General features: G+C 42.9%; 1 protein-coding gene across 1 annotated transcript in view; it reads right to left on the reverse strand.

Annotated features, from left to right (window-relative positions):
* The window catches only part of SLC29A1 (solute carrier family 29 member 1 (Augustine blood group)), an 84,102-nt gene extending 78,331 nt beyond the window's left edge, over nucleotides 1-5,771 (reverse strand). The window contains exon 1 of the mRNA XM_063305064.1: nucleotides 5,744-5,771. The gene's annotated coding sequence lies outside the window, so the exon portion shown is untranslated. The remainder of the gene's footprint in view (nucleotides 1-5,743) is intronic.
* Nucleotides 5,772-6,075: the final 304 nt, after the last annotated feature.

The following is a 6,075-nucleotide window of genomic DNA, read 5'->3' on the forward strand; positions in this document are numbered from 1 at the left end:
CATGATAATGATGCATTGGTCATTACAGGGGCAGGGATGAAATTTTCTTTTTTCATGGGGGGGTGGCGGCTTGTTTTTTTAAAATGAAATAAGGAAGCTTAATGCAGATGATTTATATCTTATACCATCTTATATCATCTTATATCTTATCAAAAGGAACCAGAACACCAGAAAGCCTTTATCTAATTGTTTGCCACTGGATTTCATGGGTGTACTCTTGGTGGGGGAACTTCCAGAGATGTAAAAAAAAAGATGAGCTCTCAACATACTACTCTGGGTCTAAGACATGTGCTTTCCAGAAAGCAGAATAAATATCACATTTTGATTAGTCTGTTCCATAACAATAGAGCTTTGCAGCCTAGCACATATAACCAGGCCATTCTGGTTCCCACCAGACCTTAACACAATGGAAGGTTTCTCAGCAGGAATTTCTTTTCCATAAAATGAGGAGGACAGAATATCGTCTGATGAGGTTAGACTAGTGTTTTCAAACTTGGCAACCTTAAGATGTGTGGATTCCAACTGCCAGAATTCCCCAGCCATCATGGGGAAGAAGAAGTCTTTCATCTCTTTGCTCACGATGTTAATCTCTTGAGATATTAGGCAGGGGCACATGATAATTGCTATTTGAAATTATTGTGCAGGAATTATCTACCCAAACCCATCTTAAGCTCTAAAGGTATCTGCTCAGAGAAGGATTCCTTGATCATTTCAAGTAGCCATTGAGAAGCAGACAAAGCTAATTTATTTATTTGTTAGATGTATATCTCATCTTTCATTCAGGAGCTTGAGGTGGCATATGTTCTCTGTTTTTCCCCACAAGAACCACCCTATGATATATGTTGGGCTGAGAGACAGGACTGGCTCAAAGTCACCCAGTGAGCTTCCATGACTAAGGATGGACTTGAACCAGAGTCTCCCCAGTCTAACCACTACACCACACTGGCTCTGGGTAATGCAAAGTAAAGGAGAGTAACATGTCTGAAAATGACAGTCGCAGAAGCACAGTTGTGCTCCGAGTATCAACAATTCAGGCTGCCTTTGATGCAAGCTCAAATCCTGATAATTTACATGGCTACATTCATAGAGTTTACTTAGATGATACAGCAGTGACTTGCTGTTGGTTTCTTGTGGAGTGTTTAACTTCTCAGGGTAGCCTACAGCATTAGTCTCTTAGCCATGGACTCGTAAATCCTGACCTTATTTAGCTTTCTAAATCAGCCAAGGTTGGCCAGATGCAGAGGAACACGGCAGGAACTTAAGAGCTAACGTACTTGGGTAGCAATTCTAAGATCTATGGTATCAAACAGGAAAGAACTCTGGGGATAAACAAGCAAAACAGCAAAGTAATAAGAGAGATCTTTGCTTTTGCTTTTCCAAGAGGTTTTTTATTTATTTCATAATACTTGTAGCTCACCCCATTCCTAATGGACTCTGTCAAGAAAGGCAAAAGCTGAAGGAAAACACAACAAAAACCAAGTGGCAGAGAAGGCACAGGGAAGAGTATCAACACTTGACTCCTTTCTGAGGAAACTGAGCTAGCCCTAATACAGGGCTTTAGTTTTATCAGTCACTTTCATGATTTCCTGTGGCTTGCCAAGACAAGATACCACAAAAAAAGGAGACACTGAATAATTGATGGGAAATAGAATAGAACTGAAGAGAAATCACAGGGCGGCACAGAACAAGAGTATTTAATCCAGACAGTTGCAAATCCTACCCACAATTGCTCAGACAGCATTGGGATTGCTCTGGCCTCATCTGCTGCAGCGTCTGACCGCACTCACTGCCAGATTTCCCCTATGTGGCCTCAACTGAAAAAAGGCTCCCCACCCAGAGAGCATCTAGCCGCAAATCACCTTATCCTAAAACACATTAACCGTCTGGGCAAAAAAAGGTAAGAGCTTATGGTCATTCTGTGTTCAAGATCAGGCTCCCAAGAGTAGATCAATTAAAACTGTGAGCTCTTGGCACAAAGCATATCTCAATACTAAGCTCAACACAAATCATCCCATCCCCTAGATTGGGGGAAAGCCTATATGGAGGTAGTACAACTGACCACGTTACAGGGCTGTTAAAAGCCAAATATCCTCATTACGGCCTCACATTTGAAAAAAAAAACAGCAGAAGAATCTAACAGAAGTTAGAAGAAAGAGAGCAAGGATGGAAATATAAATTCATAAGTAAACCCAATTGTTCCCCTGCACATTCTTGTTCAACCAAGAGCCCTGGAATTATTCTGTCACCCTGAGCCCGCGGGAAAAACACTAGGAAAAAAAAAAGTAGAGGAAGAGCTCACAGAGAGTTTATTGCTAGGAATTTTGCCAACATGCAGAAAATACTCACTCCATTATGGTCAGAAGTTTATGAGACAGTCACAGGTAAAGTTTTAGGATGCTTTATCCTTACAAAGTGGCATCGATAAGAACAGTTGGCTTTTTTTCTTCAGAAATGAATAAACCCAGCTTCTCCACAAGTGTCAGTAATAAACCAAAGTGGCACTCTAAATGAATGGCTCGCTGAAGCAATCTAGCAATGGTTTCTTTATTTATTTTTTTACTACAGGTTGGAGAAGGGCTATTGAAGAATGCATGCAGAGGGGAACAGTTGACATCAGTATTCGATTATTACATTCACAGCACCTCGACTACAGGTAAAACCAGGGTATGTTGGGACATAACCTGTCGCTCATCAAGTCTTGGTTCCAACCTGGTTTTCCTCCCTGTAACTTTGCTTTCCTCCACAGAACCACAGAGCTGAATGGGACCATTTTAGCCAGGGAGTCCCCACTTGCTGCAGAAATCCAATTGACGCATGTCCAATGGATGGTTCTCTGGCCTCCACTGGAATACATCCAGTAAAAGGGAACGTACCCTAACAGTAAGGACTGTGTTAGTTTGTTTTTTAACACTGAATCAAAATTTGTCTTTCTGTAACGTGAAACCATAATTTCATGTCCTGACTTTGGAACAGTGGAAAATAGATCTTGATCTTCTGCCAGGTGACATCCTTTCAGGTATTTGGAGAGGGGTATCGCATAACTCCTTAATCTTCTTAAGGCTGAACATTCCCAATTCCCTCACTCTTTCTTCAGAGGACTTACTCTCCTTTGATCTTGTTACGCTTTGTCTGAATCCTTCTTAAAAAGTGGTCCCACAAATGGACCCAGTACTTAAGGTGGGACTGTTATATCCTATGATTTGGAAACTATATTTCTGTCGATACAGGCTACGGTAAAACTTTTTGTCTTTCGTATTTTTGGAAGCCACATTGTACTGCTGACACATACTCAGTTTGCAGTCAGCTACTATTCCAAGACCTTTTTCACAAGCATTATTACCAAAGCAGGTGTCCCCCATCCTATACAACTGAATTCTGATTTATTTTGGGCCTCAACTCCCACACAGGTTTATCATATAGTAAGTCTGTTACTCTGTATGGCACCACCAAACTCATGGTTGGCGTGACCATCCATCACCGCTCCACCAAAAAAGCACAACAGCAAGAACAATCAACTCTGTATGAAAAGGCTGCAGTCCTGCTGCTTTGGCTTTTTGTTCTATGGAAACCTGCTTTATAGTTGATTACTTTTATAGCAGATTTTTTGGTACATCACTCTGGACTCTTTTAGGAGCAAAAACAGTATAAAATAAAATTTGAAGAATATTAGTAACAACAAATAGCACAACAGAGGCTACCAAATATCCACTCGTGTTTCTATTTTCTGCCATTTTATTGTGAACTGCCCAGGGTCCCCCATGGGGGGGAGATAGGTAAAGATAAAGGTTTCCCTTGACATTAAGTCCAGCCGTGTCCGACTCTAGGGGGCGGTGCTCATCTCCGTTTCAAAGCCGAAGAGCTGGCGTTTGTCCAAAGACACTTCCGTGGTCATGTGGCCGGCATGACTAAACGGAACGCCGTTACCTGCCCACCGAAGCGGTACCTATTAATCATATTGGCATCTGGCTTAAAACACTAAATCCATACATCTGTATATTCATTATATCTAACTTGATAACAAAATATTGTTCTGCTGATTATGCTTAGCATACAAAAAGTTCAGAAATTATTCATGTTATCTCTAATAGTTTTCATCAAGAAAAGAGAAGAGAGGCATTTGTTGTATAATTGAGAATTCTGGCTGCTTTAAGCTTCCCAAGTAAAACCAGACACAATATCACAAGAGAGTGCTATGATTATTGCCTCCTTCACTTCCCCCCAACCACACAGTGGTCATAAATTGTGCCTCACTCCTTAGGGAAGGTCTCCTAACGAAGTCCAAAATAAAATGGAAACTAAGGAGTTCTAGAACATTTCAAAAGCAGCCTCCAGCATCTTCCCAAATAGAGCTGAACAAAGATCTCTCCTTTATGCACCTCCCAAACCGCTAGCATTCCATAGCAAATGCAAGGAAGATGAGGCTGAGAAAATGTCAAGGACTGTCCCAAGGTCATCCAGAAAACCAGCATCTGTGCTTCCTCGCAGTCAGTGGCATCCAGGAGGTGATAGTGGCAAATCCTTTTTTTGTTTAAGTGTGTAAGATTTTTTTTAAGCAAAAGCAGCATGAAGGTAAAGAGCATGCCTTTCGAGGTAAGATAGGTGAAGAGACCTAAAGTGCATCCTGCCACATTCACACTTTCCAAAATATATACATGTTTGCATCACAAGCAATCTTCCAGCTTCTCCCAATCCCTGCTTCCCTGCCCTGATTGGACAAATGCAGCCTGCTCTCACCTCTAGTTGCATATTTACCACCACTGACCTTCCAATCCAAACTGTTTTGAGGGGGGGGGCGCTATTCTGGAAGCAGTGAAAGGAAACGATCCCTTGCTGTGTGCTTCACAAGACTGTGACCTTGAGAAACTGGAGACCTGTAGACATCTGGTCTGGGTAGTAAACACCAAGGGCAACACAAACAAGGGTCCCTGTCCCCAGTGCACCTGATATTCAAACACTTTCTAATCTTGTTTTGACTCAGCAAAAAGGTTCATTCAAACTACGTGGAGGAGAAAACACAGCTAGACTTACATGCAAATGTCCACTCTTTAGTCAACATTAAAAAGTGTAGTCAGGCTGGTTTATCAACAATTCCTTTGGACCTTACTCCACAGATGGTTACTGACTCCCTATCAGAAACATGCCAAGCCTAACGCTGTATTTCTCCCATCTGCTGGTATTCTGCATTGTCCAGAGCAGTGTGTCAATAGGTCACTGAGAGTTGGGCAGCCTGCAAGTTGAAATAATCCTCCTCCTCAACTGGTATTCAGGTGCTCTATACAAGTTTTTGAGTGGCAGCACAGAATACCTTCTAAAGCCAAGCACGGGAGTGGGCATTTCATGATATTCTCTTGCTAAGGGTCAAGAACAAATCAGTACTCCTAGCCGCCTTTCCAACTAGGTTTCCTCTCAATCTATTACATTCTAACTTCCATCATCCTCACTCCGCCTGGACGTTATTATTACCATGAACTACAAGACCCTATAAGACATCACTCCTGGGATTTGTGCATTAACAAGTAATAATGATCAAAGCACGCGAGCGCGCCCGCACAAACACACACCTTTCTCACCGCCGAAATGGCTGGAAAATCCAAGCTGACTGCAAGGCTGCACTCACATTATCTGCTAACCCCTAAGCCCAGGTTACATCAAACAAATACACCATATTATGGATTATCTTGTTACTCCAATATATTAACAGACCATGGCTGAATCCCCCAAAATGCAATGGACCCAGACGAACCAACTGTGCAAGCGCAGCGAGAGGGTACCAACTGCACACTCCTTATTAAGCAACTCTTTGCCTCCGGGGCTCAGCCGAAGCACGTGCAGCCCACTTGGGCCTGACTCTCGCGGTAGATGACTTTCCTGAGGAACAACGAGTGCCAAATGCAAATGCTGCCAAGTGCAAATGCTACCAGGAAGGCAATGCTCCGGGACTAAGCTCCACCTTGAAAGCACCGATTTCGGGCCAATGAGAGCCACCGCCGGTCAGCGAAAACGTCGCCGCCTCCCCCCGCCGCCGCCCCTACGATCAGAACGGAATCGAGCTCATCTGGGGGAGGCGGAAGGATC

Source organism: Candoia aspera, chromosome 1 (genome assembly GCF_035149785.1).
Source record: "Candoia aspera isolate rCanAsp1 chromosome 1, rCanAsp1.hap2, whole genome shotgun sequence".
NCBI classification, from domain to species: Eukaryota; Metazoa; Chordata; class Lepidosauria; order Squamata; family Boidae; genus Candoia; species Candoia aspera.